Source organism: Colius striatus, chromosome Z (assembly GCF_028858725.1).
Source record: "Colius striatus isolate bColStr4 chromosome Z, bColStr4.1.hap1, whole genome shotgun sequence".
Classification (NCBI taxonomy): domain Eukaryota; kingdom Metazoa; phylum Chordata; class Aves; order Coliiformes; family Coliidae; genus Colius; species Colius striatus.
The window spans coordinates 84,703,126-84,715,630 of NC_084790.1; positions in this window are offsets into that span (position 1 = coordinate 84,703,126).

Sequence of the window (12,505 nt, forward strand, 5' to 3'; positions counted from 1 at the left end):
TCCTCCCATCCAGCCTTCCTTTTTAACCTCAGTTTGACACCAGAGTCCTCTCCTCTGGTGTCAACACTGGTGTCACACATAAGGGGTCCAGCTAGTGTGGGTCTACCAGGGCCTCCCTAAGGCAGAGGGGTTTGTAGGTGTATTCCTACATGAATTAAAATAAATAGATGTATTTTTTTCTTCCAAGACATGTCAGTTTCCAGTAAGAGTGCCAATGTCCCTCGCAACTGTCTTGTCTTTGATCAGGAGAGCAGTATGAAAGGACGTTGCTATTCACATCCACCATGTGTTTTACCTTCTCACTAATTGAAACCATCTCTGGTTTTGCTCTCATAAGCTGTCACGGGCTCCCATCCCAGCTTGTCTTTGAAGTTACAGTTTCTGACTTTCACTATCTTCCCCTCCCACCCCTGTCATTTGGACGTAAGGGATCATCCAGAGGGCACCAATGTGTGCACACTCAAGAGCCCTCCAGCTCTGCTCTAGAGCACAAAGTGATAAAGTTGGTCTTCACCTCCACCTCCAAGGTGAAGATCAACCAACCCATCTGATCCCTAGCCCAGGAAGCAAGGACACATGCTGTTAACACAGTGATGTAGGCTCTCAGGGAGGTGGGCAAGTAGTGGTGCCCACCCCAGGGGCTGAATGGGGCTCAACAACAGAACTATCCCCTGAAAAAAATAGATATTGCAGATATTGGGGATTTCCTGGGGTAGAAATCCTCATATTAATTTACCAGGTGCCTACAGGCTGGGAGAAAGTCACTTTGGGAAAGAATCTGCCACTTTCAAATTACATTTGTGAGGTTTTTTGTGTCTTTTTAAAGCCATCTCCTCCAGCTCAACTAGAAGTTGTGAGTTTGACACGTAACTCCCTGTCTTGGCAGATGCAAAACAGCTATCAAAGCTGTTTGTCAAACCTCTTTCTGTAGCCTGCTGTATATTTCATTCTGCTCTAGATTTTTGTCATAGGACAGCATGGCTTATTCTTTGGATATACCTCTCACAATGCACACAAAAATAGCCTGGACACCAACCCTATAGGTAGCTCAAGTCACTCTACACAGGGAAATTCTATGTTTTGTGTTGCAGAAGAGTTGAGCAGTTGATCACAGTGATGGGAAAGTCATAAAACATCGGTCACACACAAGGGTTGAGGCTCAATCTCTCCCTCTGGACACAGAAGGAAACAAAACCAGTCCTTCAAATTTCAAGGTTCTGGTGAATTTACAACATAAATTATTCATTGCCCTGAACAAAGACTTCCCTTATCTACCTCATCTCTACTTTCCTGAGCAATAAATATGGCTGCAATTAATTCTGGTGCAGAAAAGCCAATAAAATGAATTATCTCCCATAAACCTTTCCTTCTGCATTCTATTTTAAGGACAGTAACAAAAACACATTACCAGAAGTTTGTTTCAGACATATCATGATGAATTAAGAAGACTCTGGAGGACAACATGCACATGCAGATCCTCCCAGGCTTTGGCCCTGCATCAGCAGAGATGATTGCAGCTCTATCTTGTTGCCTTGGCAGGGCTCAAGCCTTGCACAGTTGGATTTTTGACACTCACATGGACAGGAATGATACTTCAATGTTCAGAGTGGTGCATAGACTCTGCTTCACTCCATACCCCCATGTGCAAGGCCAAACTGCCCAACTGGACTCCCTAATTTACATGAGGTGAGCCCAAAAGGACAGCTATCCCAGTTGCATGGCTCCCACCACAGCCCCTGAGGCACACAACTCACACTGAGCCCTTCTTTCCCCTTCAGAGGGGTCCTGACCTGAAGCAGAGGAGAGGTTGAGGGCGAACTAAACACCTTTCACTAAGGACTCTTCGTTTTGCCATAGCACCTAGATGAAAAAATAGGGTTAGTTTTACTGTCTACAGAGTGTGGCTTTGGTCTCTCCTGGGTTGAGGTGTCTTAGTAAGGAGACCTGCACTTGAGCAAGAGACTCTAATCTCTCCTTGGAGTCAGTGGGGAAGCATAGAATCATAGAATCATTCTGATTGGAAAAGATCTTTAAGCTCATCGAGTCCAAGCCTTTCCCTCACACTGCCCGGACCACCACTAACCTACAGCCCTCAGCATCATGGCTTTGCAATAGCTCCAGGGCTGGGGACTCCTCCACCTCCCTGGGCAGCCTGGGACAGGGGATGACAACCCTCTCAGGGAAAATGTTCTGCCTCAGCTCCAATTTAAACCTCCTCAGGAAATATGGGAAGGGTGGGTGTCAGGAGGATGGAGCCAGGCTGTTCTCAGTGATGGCCAATGATAGGACAAGGGGCAATGGGGACAAGCTGAAACAGAAGAGGTTCCAAAGAAACACAAGGAAAAGCTTCCTCCTTGTTCAGGTGAGGGAGCAGTGGAAGTGATTCATAGGTAGACAGATAAGTTTGGCTTCTTCACAGCATCATAAAGGGCTGCCCAGATGGGCTGTGGAGTCTCTTTCTCTGGAGACGTTCAAACCCAGCTGGATGAGTTCTTGTGTGACCTACTCTAGGTGGTTCTGCTCTGGCAGGGGGTTGCACTGGATGAGCTTTCGAGGTCATTTCCAGCCCCTGTGATTCTGTGATTTATAGGAGTACCAGAAGGAAGATGCAGGTGTCAAACCAGCAGCCAAATTTAGTTTTTTCAAGTTTCTACTGTGTTCAAGTTCCTGCTCTGAGTTGCTCTGCCAGGATGCAATAGTGTTGAAAAGATTATGTGGGTTTTTTTTTTTTTCTCCTTCTTGGTTTTTCCCTTTGGTCTGCTGAAAGGAAAGCTCAGGCCTCAGGGTGTGGACACAGAACTTGCCTTTGGGATGGCAGAATCACAGAATCCCTGAATGTTGGGTGTTGGAAGTGCCCTGTAGAGCTGCTCCAGCCCATCACCTGCTCAAGCAGGTTCCCCTTGGTCAGGGGGCACAGGAACATGTCCAGGTGGGGTTGGAAACCTCCCGAGAAGGAGCCTCCACACCCTCCCTGGGCAGCCTGGGCCAGGGCTCCCTCACCTCAGCTCCAAAGGAGTTTCTCCTCCTGTGCCAGGGGCACTGCCTGTGCTCCAGCCTGTGCCCATTACCCTTTGTCCTGACACTGGCCACCACAGAACAAAGACTGGCCCATCCTCTCAACAGCCACCCTTTAGTTATTATCAGCATTGATGAGATCCCCCCTCATCCTTCTCCATCCTGAACAGCCCCAGATTCTGCAGCCTTTCCTCCTCACAGAGATCTGCCCAAGCGAGCCGCTCCCCAGTTGGTAAAAGGGATGAGCGTGTACCTGCTCCCCCAACACTGAAATTAGCTCCCAAATCCCTCCCTCCCCTTCTCCAATTGCTAATCCCTCTGTGTCCTTGGAGCGATTACGACGTGGCGGGGAGGCAGCATCCCAATCGATACGGCTGATACACGCCCTCACCCCGCGCTCTCCCGTCGGGGCCCAGCAGAGCCCTGGATTAAGCAGTAATCCTTCCCGCAGCCCACAAAGATGGATAAAGTCATCATTTCCATTTTACAAATAGAGGAGCTAAGGCAGGAAGATTAGCTGCCTTCCCTCGAGGAGCCCAAGTCTCAGTTCTGAACTTGAATGAAATGAGTCTCTCTACAGGCAGGGAGGTGGGGCAGATTACAGCCCTGGGCTGGGAATCACGGTGTGCCTGGTGTAGGCTGGTGGGAAATGACACAAGGCAGTCTACTGAAAGCAGCTAAGACCCCTAAACCTGTCTTTGTTTGAACCAAAGACTAGTTTATCCAGAAAAAACTGATTTTTGAAGCATTTTAACCGGCCTTTTGCAGAATGCAAGGATCCTCTGTCACCCTTATCAGTCTGAGCTGCCACAGGTACAGGAGAAATCTCACTCACCCTCTAGTGAGCGCTGAGGGAGCTGCAGATCCCATTGTCCTTTGGGGACCCAGGATTAACTCAGCACAACCTGACACCCCTTTTGAGTGCTTGGGGCTGAACCTGTGGAGCTTCAGCAGGTCATGGCCCTCATTAGCCCTTCATCTGTCACATAAGAAGCTGTGAGCACGTCCACAGCTTCCTGCCTCTCTGCTCCCCACATCCATCCAGGGAAATTTGCCTTTTGTACTCTGCTGTACCCCATCCAAGGCCTTTAAATGTATCAGGCATTTCAGCAGGACTTAGTGAAAGCTTTGGAGGATGTTTCTAGTGATGCTGAGTCTCTGGGCAAAGGACCATGTGGGTGTCAGGAGGCCAATAACCATAGGACAGTGCAGGAGAGGGGACATATATCCTCCTTCCCCTGCCACTGGAGAGCAACTGACCTGTCAAAGATGTGGTTTATTTAGTGTGACCCATCTGAAATGAATCAACCTCAAGAGGAGTTGCTCCACAGGAAGAGCATAGATGGCAAGTTGAGACTGTCATCTCTACTGTGGGTGTCTCACTTAGATCAGCTGAATCCCTTTCCTTCACCCATCCTGTTGCTGCAGGACATACTCCCAATGTGTAGAAACACTGAGCACCTTCAGCTTTCCAATGTGGTGCTTTTCAAAGCTTGTTGGTGTCTTGAAAGTCCCTATTCATGATAAATGTTGCAGGTGCATCTTGATGAGAAACACTTTGCAAAAGGTCGGTTGTGTCTTCTGACACTCCCTCAACATCTTCCAGCTCCGTTTTTCTGGTCCATTGGGCACGATGCTCCTGGCCTTGTGCCTTCACATGCTCTGAGCATCCCTCCCAGACACCAGCACACAATCACAGAATCATTTCAGTTGGAAAAGACCTTTAAGCCCATAAAGTCCAACCATCCCCCCTGCACTTCCACAGCCACCACTAACCCTTGTCCCTCAGCCCCACAGCTACACGGCTTCGGGATCCATCCAGAGATGGGGACTGCACCACTGCCCTGAGCAGCCCATTCCAGAGCTTAATAACCCTTTTTGGTGAAAAAGTTCTTCCTCATCTCCAATCTAAACCTCCTCTGGTGCAACTTGAGTCCATTTCCTCTTATCCTGTCAGTCATTCATTTGGAGCAGAGACTGATCTCCACTTCACCACAGCCTCCTGTCAGGGAGTGTCAGAGAGTGCTCCTGTCTGCCCTCAGCCTCCTCTTCTCCAGGCTCAACAGCCCCATTCCCTCAGCCCCTGCCCAGCACCCTTGTGCTCCAGCCCCTTCTCCAGCTCTGTGCCCGGCTCTGGCCACGCTGCAGCCCCTCAGTGTCCCTGTGGCAGTGAGTGAGGGGCCCATCACTGAACACAGCCCTGGAGCTGCAGCCTCCCCAGGGCCCAGCACAGAGGCACAATCACTGCCCTGGGCCTGCTGGTCACACTATTTCTGATACACCTCTGGTCCCCGAGGCCTCTGTGAACCATACTTGCTCTCACATGCTCAGATGTCCCTTTTCCTCCCCTTAAAGCCCCTGTGAGCATGCTTCTCTGTGGAGATTGAGCATATGGCCTGGCATATGGGATGTTAATGCAGCTGCTGGCATGGAGTGCTTTGGGCTCCAGTGCAGTGGACTCTACGTGTTTGCTGCAAACATCTAACACACATGACAATATCACACACTCTGGGCATCCCCAGTGATGGTGGCTGCATCCTCTACCTGCTGCTGGGGCTCACTCTGATGCTGCTTGTAGGGGCATGTGGAAAAGGGTTTCCTTTCTCATCAACATTCAGGCTCATCCCCATGTTTTGTTCTTCCTCATTCACACTTGGTTGCTTCAGAGCATCACCAGGAGAGACATGGACATTCAGCTCTGTTGTTGCTCACTGTTCTTTTGGAGACAAAACCAACGCAGAGTGCGGTTCCTTGAGCTAGGCACAGCCACTCTCACCGTCTCATCTGAGCAAGGTCTCCTCCAAAAGACTTCTTTCTCTTCCCCTCTTATCCCAAATGTCTTCCTGACTGACCAGCCATTGCTTTGTGCATCGGATGAGGATGCTGGTGACAAGGAAAGGAGGACACATAGTGATGCTCCCTCCCAGCATTAAATTTAACAGACTGATGAATGCATTGACAAAGTGGAGCACTCCCCAGGGATGAATTGTGTCTGTGCAAGGACTTTGTGGAAGGGGGGGGCTGACAGTGCACACTCAGATACCCACGTGCTGCCAGGGAGCTGTGAATAAATCTCTGTGCTTCTCCGTGCCTTTTCCATGGGCTAAGCTGATCAAAAATGACACAGTAGGACAGCAGGCAGCTGGATGAGGAGCACATCTACATGTGGGCTGCTGCTCTGGCAGTGGTGGTTGCCCTCAGCTCCACCATTTCCCCGTAACAGATCATCTCCCACCTCCCACGGAGCCTCTGCTCACACTTCACTTTCCTCACGTGTCACGTCCAGGCTCCTTCCTCCTTGCAGCAACACTCAGAGGAAATCACTGCACACCTGCCAGGTGAAGGTGACCCAAGTACCACGTCTCAAAAAGATTGTGGACTCTGGTGGAGAACTTTGTATTTCTAACTGTTTTTTCAGGGATTATTAACAAAATCTCCTGGCAACAGTGAGGGCCAGAAATATCTCATAAAAGCTGCTTAAATGTGAAGCCAGCTTCTGAGAACTCAAAGGTGAAGCCTTCAGTATTTCCCAAATGATGCAAAACTCCAACTAATGTTGCAGAAGTTGCTCCCACTGAGAAAACACTGTCCTGTTTACTATGGAAATCGAGTCAGCAGCTACACCTTAAAGGCAGGTGGGTTTACAGCCATCGGTGCAAGGATTTGCTGGAGGTTACCTGAGAGCTGCAGAGGGTTTTAGCTGAAAGCCAGGGTCTGTCCTTAAAACCTCAGCCCAGGCAGGGGCTGAGCAAGGCAGAGGCTTGTGTGCTTTGCATTGCCTGCCTGCAAATTGGCTGCCTGAATTTCAGATGACCCCCGAGGCTTGAGGAGCTGCATGAACTATTAGGAAGCCCACTCAGATTTGTGACATCTCAGTCAGTGTCACCTCCATGGGAAGAGAGAAAGAAAAGCAAACTTCCAATTATAAAGGCCTGGGGAGAGGGGGGGTGTTGTAGCTTGGCACTGCTGCTTGGCTTCTTGCATTTATATTGCTTAGCCTCAATTCCTATGGAAATGAGCTTTATGCAATTGCATCAGGTGTTTATTTTGCCCCTCCATTCACCTGAACTGCAGGTTAGTAGTGGTATCAGGAAGGGAAATGAACTGGTATCATGAAAGTGGGGTAGTGTTGGGTATCAGCCAGCCTAATCCCAACCCACCCTTTTGCTGGCAGGGAATAACCTTCTCAGAATCAGGGTCTCCACGAAGTCACTGATGGTTGCAGGTGGGATGTCCCCAGCTTTCTGACATAATCATTGGACTGTGGTTAATTGGGGTGCAGAAAATCTCATAGGATCATTTGGGTTGTAAAACACCCTTTATATTCAGCCCAACCATTAAATTCCACCTTCATGTGTGTGAGCTTTGTATTTCCTCTTCCAGGCATGGACATGGCTGGTGATGAAGGACAATGCCTGTCCTGGTGCAACTCAACCCCCCTCCCAAAACACCTCCAGCCGCAGGTACCAGACCACCGATGTCCCCAGCATCATCCTGGCGGCAGGACTCTCCCCAGGCTACCACACGAGGGCAGCCCAAGTTCAAGCCTGCCGAGGAGCTGCAGCAGCAGGAGCGACTTGAAAAGCCCCGACTTGCGCTTATGGCTTAGTGGGGTTTTTTTTCCTGCAGACAGATTTCATACTGAGGTATTGGGCAGGATCACAGAATCCCAAAATGGTGGGGTCTGGAAAGGATCTCCAGAGCTCATTCAGCCCAACCCCCTGATAAAGCAAGTTCCACTTCATCGAGGGGCAACCCCAGACATCAGTGGGCTGACCCCTCAGCCCAAACACCCTCACAGTGACAGCCCAGAAGAGTCATCACGAGGCGGTCCACAACCCAACTTATCACTGTTCGAGGCTGTAATTTTGTCCCACGGCAGCGTCAAGGACACACAAGCCACTCACTGCTTCAGGCAATAGTTTATTTTCTCCAGGGGTGTCAAATGTGCATCAGGCACCTGCATACCACTGCTGTTCTCTCAGCCGAGAGCAGCCGCAACCAAGCAAGAGGAAACCTAACAGTATCCTGCCCTACAGCAATTAGTGCAAGTCATGTAAAACATTGTTCAACACAGGAAAACAAAGGAAAATAGTGAAGGGGAAAAAAAAAAAAAGGCAGTTCCAAGCCACAGGTATTTTCTCTCCCAGTGCCGATGGGTATCTTGGAGGTGGGGCTGGGAGGTGGAATGGGGCTGTGTTCGCCTGGGCTGGAGATAGGCAGGGAGAGTGGATGGATTTTCTACAATCAGGGGTTTCTTTCTCACTTCTTCCCCTTTTCTTTGTTCCTTTTGCTTGGAAAGAAAGTGGTGTGTTGCCCAAGAAAGTGGTGTGAGGTGCCAAAAGACTGCATCAGAACCTAAACACCCAACCTTGGGTGACCTGCTGCAAAACACATCGTTTCCTTAAAACAAGACTGGCTGGGGGAGTCTTGCTTCATTTACTCCCCCTTAAACCTTTCCTCTTCTAGCTTCAGGACATCTAGACTGTAAGTAAGAGCACTAAACCCCTCCAAAATGGGTGTGAAAAAGCTGTGATCAGGGTCCCACAGGGCTGCAGGCAAGGCAGGAGCAGAGCAGATGGGACCCACTGGTGTCACTGGGAGCTCTGCTGAGGACCACACTTTTGGGTCTAAAGTATTTTATGTGTTTTTGGTGGTTTTTTTTCCTGCAGGTGACTGCCAAACAGAAAAGCCTTTTCCTTCCCAAAGTGCAAGCTTCTTTCCTTTTATTCTCCTGTCTTTCTTGTTATTGGTATTTCTCCTGCACAGCTGGAGGAAGAAGCTCTTGCACCGCTTGCCAAAGGCTTTCAAGCCAAGAGCAAGGAGTTGCCCATCCAGCTCCATGCCGCTGGTAGGCAGGAGATGCTCCTCTGGCAGCAACACCCGGTGCAAGGAAACGCTGCGTGCTCAGCGGCACCGCTTCATCCCCTGTGGGCTGGATGATCTGGCAGATAACAGCAGCTGCTCAGGAGCAGGAGCAGGGCCATATGTTGCTGCTAACAAGCATTTACTGAAGCTGGTTCCTTTCTGCAAGTCCCATGTGTCTGATTAGCGTGAGGCTCCTCGGAGCGATTTTCAGATTCTTCACCCACTCCTTACAAATAAGGCTTGGGGTTGGGTTTTTTTTTTTTGGCATTATAAGCAAACCGAGGTATGAGCATAAAATGGGGTTAAAAGACACAAGATTTGGAAAAAAAAAATAAAAGATATTAAAAAATTATTTAAATAGCTAAAAAGTAATTTTCATTCTGTGTCTTTTTGTGCTCAGAAACACCCTCTTTGTGTGCTGACCCTGCCGTGGTCTTGCAGGCTCTGATGAGACGATCAACAACTGCCCGCCTGCCTCAGGAGGGGAATTGTTATTTCCAGCCTCCCCAGCTACGTTTTTGGACTCTGCCCACAGGTCCAGACCCCTACCTGAGCACCTGACACTGTGGAGTGTTTCTCAGGAGCATAAGGGAAGGAAAATGACTACTGCCTGTGAGAGCTGAGGGTGTTTTGCTGGGGTTGCAGCAGGGAGACCCCAGATCCCAGGCTTGGGAGGATGAACTCAAACCTTTATTTCCCATTGCATTCCCATGGAAAACTGGGAAGAAATCAAGCTGAGCAAGCTGGGAATGGTCCCTGGGCTGTGTCAGCATCGCATCACCCCAGAGAAGGTTTTGACAGTGACTGCCCCATCCACTGCTCATGGGGAACATCGCTCCCCATATTTCTATCTCACTGTATCTATGGGAAAGCAGCTGAGCCCGAGCTAGTTGTTCCAAACCTCAGTGGTAGGTAGTAGGTAGGCAGGAGCTGTGGAAGGTGATTCATCCCACCCTTGGGAGGTCCCGTGTAGGTGGGGTGAATCACCCTCCCACAGCAGCCGCATCCCGCCACATCCAGGATGGCTGCAGAGGAAAGCTGGAAATCACGCTGCGGGTTAGGACACCTAAAATTTAAGTGTCAACATGTCGGTGTCTCAATGTGCCCTGGGTGGTTGTTACTTCACTTTCAAATGGGTGAGTGATGGGGGATGAGTCCCACCATTCATACCTGGGACCTGTTTTCCAGGGTTTTGCACCTCTTTCACAAATTACGAGCAAATTCTGCAACTCTGTAGTGGTGACATAAACTACAGGGCTTGTGTTTGTGTCAGCTGTGTTCACGGAATCACAGGATAATACAATGCTTTGCATTGGAAGGGACCTTTAAAAGCCATCTACTGCAACCCCACTGCCATGGGCAGGGGCATCTTCAATTGCAACAGATTGCTTGGAGCCCTGTCCAACCTGACCTGTGATGTTCCCAGGGATGGGGCATCGACCACCTCTTTGAGCAGCCTGTGCCAAGGCCTCACCAGCCTCAGCATGAAACATTTCTTCCTTCTATCTAGTCTGAATCTCCTCTCTTTTAGTGTAAAACCATCACCTCTTGACCTATGACAGCAGGCCCTGCTAAAAGCTCTGACTCCAGCTTTCTTCTAAGCCCCCTTTAAGAAAGACCACAATAAGGTCTCCCTGGAGCCTTCTGCAGGCTGAACACCCCCAACTCTCTCAGCCTGTCCTCACAGCAGAGGGGCTCCAGCTCTCAGATCATCTTTGTGGCCTCCTCTGGACCCATTCCAACAGCTCCACATCCTCCTGATATTGGTGCCCAGAGCTGGAGGCAGTACTGCAGGGGGGTCTCACCAGAGCAGAGCAGAAGGGAGAAGATGCCCTCCCCTGACCTGCTGTCCCCATTTCTTTTGATGTACCCAGCAGGGCCAGGGAGCTGTGGTGAGAAGATGAAGAAGCAGCCACTGCACCATGAGCTGGGAGAGAGCTCTGTGTCCTCTCAGCCCGAGGTTCAGTGCCTTCACACCTGTCCTGGCTGGGGAAAAGGACCAGAGCTCTGGAACGGCACCTTTGCGCTTAGCTGGGCTCCTGCATCGATGCCTGTGGCCTGGAGTCACCACACATCATCAAAACGAGACGAAACAGGGTTTTCAGTAGCCCTCCCTTCCCACCCCACAACGTGCTCGCCACCAGCGCAGAGCGGGAGAATCAGCCTTAACTCGTGAATCGCCATCGGCATCCCGATGCTGACAGCCTGGGGCCCGAACCAGCCAGCTGATTAACCAACGCAGGGTGAATCCTGGTGCCTTTGGCAAGCACCAAACCTGTGTGTCCAGCAAACTTCCGCAGCGCTGAGGCCACGGGGATGGCAGCAGGGCGGCAGCTCAGCCCCTGCCAGCGGCTCAGCCTCATCAGCACGGCCACAGACAAGAGAACCTAGTCCTGACAATAATTTAAGAGCATCAATTAATACAGTTTAATAAATACATAGAAGGATCTATTCTCTTTTTTTATTAGTTTTCTTAATTTCCATCCCCATTCTAGTGTCAATGAAAGTTAAGGGTGATTGTCCCGTGAGTAACTAAGGCAAGTTTGTTTGTGTGTGTGTGTGTGTGTGTTTCTCTCTCATTTTTTTGCTTCGATTTCCCCCTCCTCCCCCCACAGTTTTGTACATAAAGCAATCACATAAAAATAGTTATAAATAGAAAAATTGCAAAGAGGTTGTTTTTTTTTTTTCCCCCCTCCACTCCTAGCCAGATAGGAAAAAAAATAATAATAAAACTAAACCCAACCCCCAACTAACCCAACAAACAGATAGAGACGTAGAAACCACCTTGCTTCAAGTCCTTGTAGATGATACAGTACTCAGCATCTTTGGATACTTTACAACAACTCCAAATCGTAGACAAAAAGAACCACCTGAAGTAACCAATCATCTGCAAAACGTCGCTTGTGTAAGAAGATACAAGCTTAAAAATAAAACACAACAAAGGGTTTGATGCAGTTTTAAGAAGTGTTTTTGCTTTGTTTTATCTCCATTATCTCCATTTTTGCAGGCGGAGTCTTTGCGGATGCGTTTTTGTAGGAGGAAGTGAGCGCTGGGCAGTCCCTTGCGGTCATTCTGTTACGGATGGTCTCAGAGCAAGAGTCCTTCACCCCCCTCCTGGGATCCTGGACCCCTTGTGTCCCTCCCCCACGCTTCAGTGGGGAGACACTCATCCAATCATCGCTTCAGAGCGGTAAAATGAAAAGTGGGCGACCCTGCAGTCCTCTCATTCCCTTCGATTCCGCTGACGTTGAAAGGCAACAGGAAAAAGAGAACGACAAAACCATCTAATCTGTAACATTTACATTTTGGAGAGCTGGTTTTGTGTGAAACCAGATTCCCAGGGTGCCCACTGCAAGCTATCACAGATGGTGATGGTAGTGGGATCCCATCACGTCTGAGAGGAGCTGCTGGTGGCAGATGACCATGAAAAGCCTTTACCCAAAGAGCAGCTCACGTTTTAAGGGCTGAAGGAGGCCGACAGGGCAATTCCAGTCAATCTGCTGCTTTTGTTTTTGTTTTATCTTCTCTCAAACCAAACATTAGATTGGGGTGGTCAAGCCAGGGTTTATGGGGATGCCGAGGAGAACCCCAGACCTGGCAGCCACCACAGGCAACCTTCAGT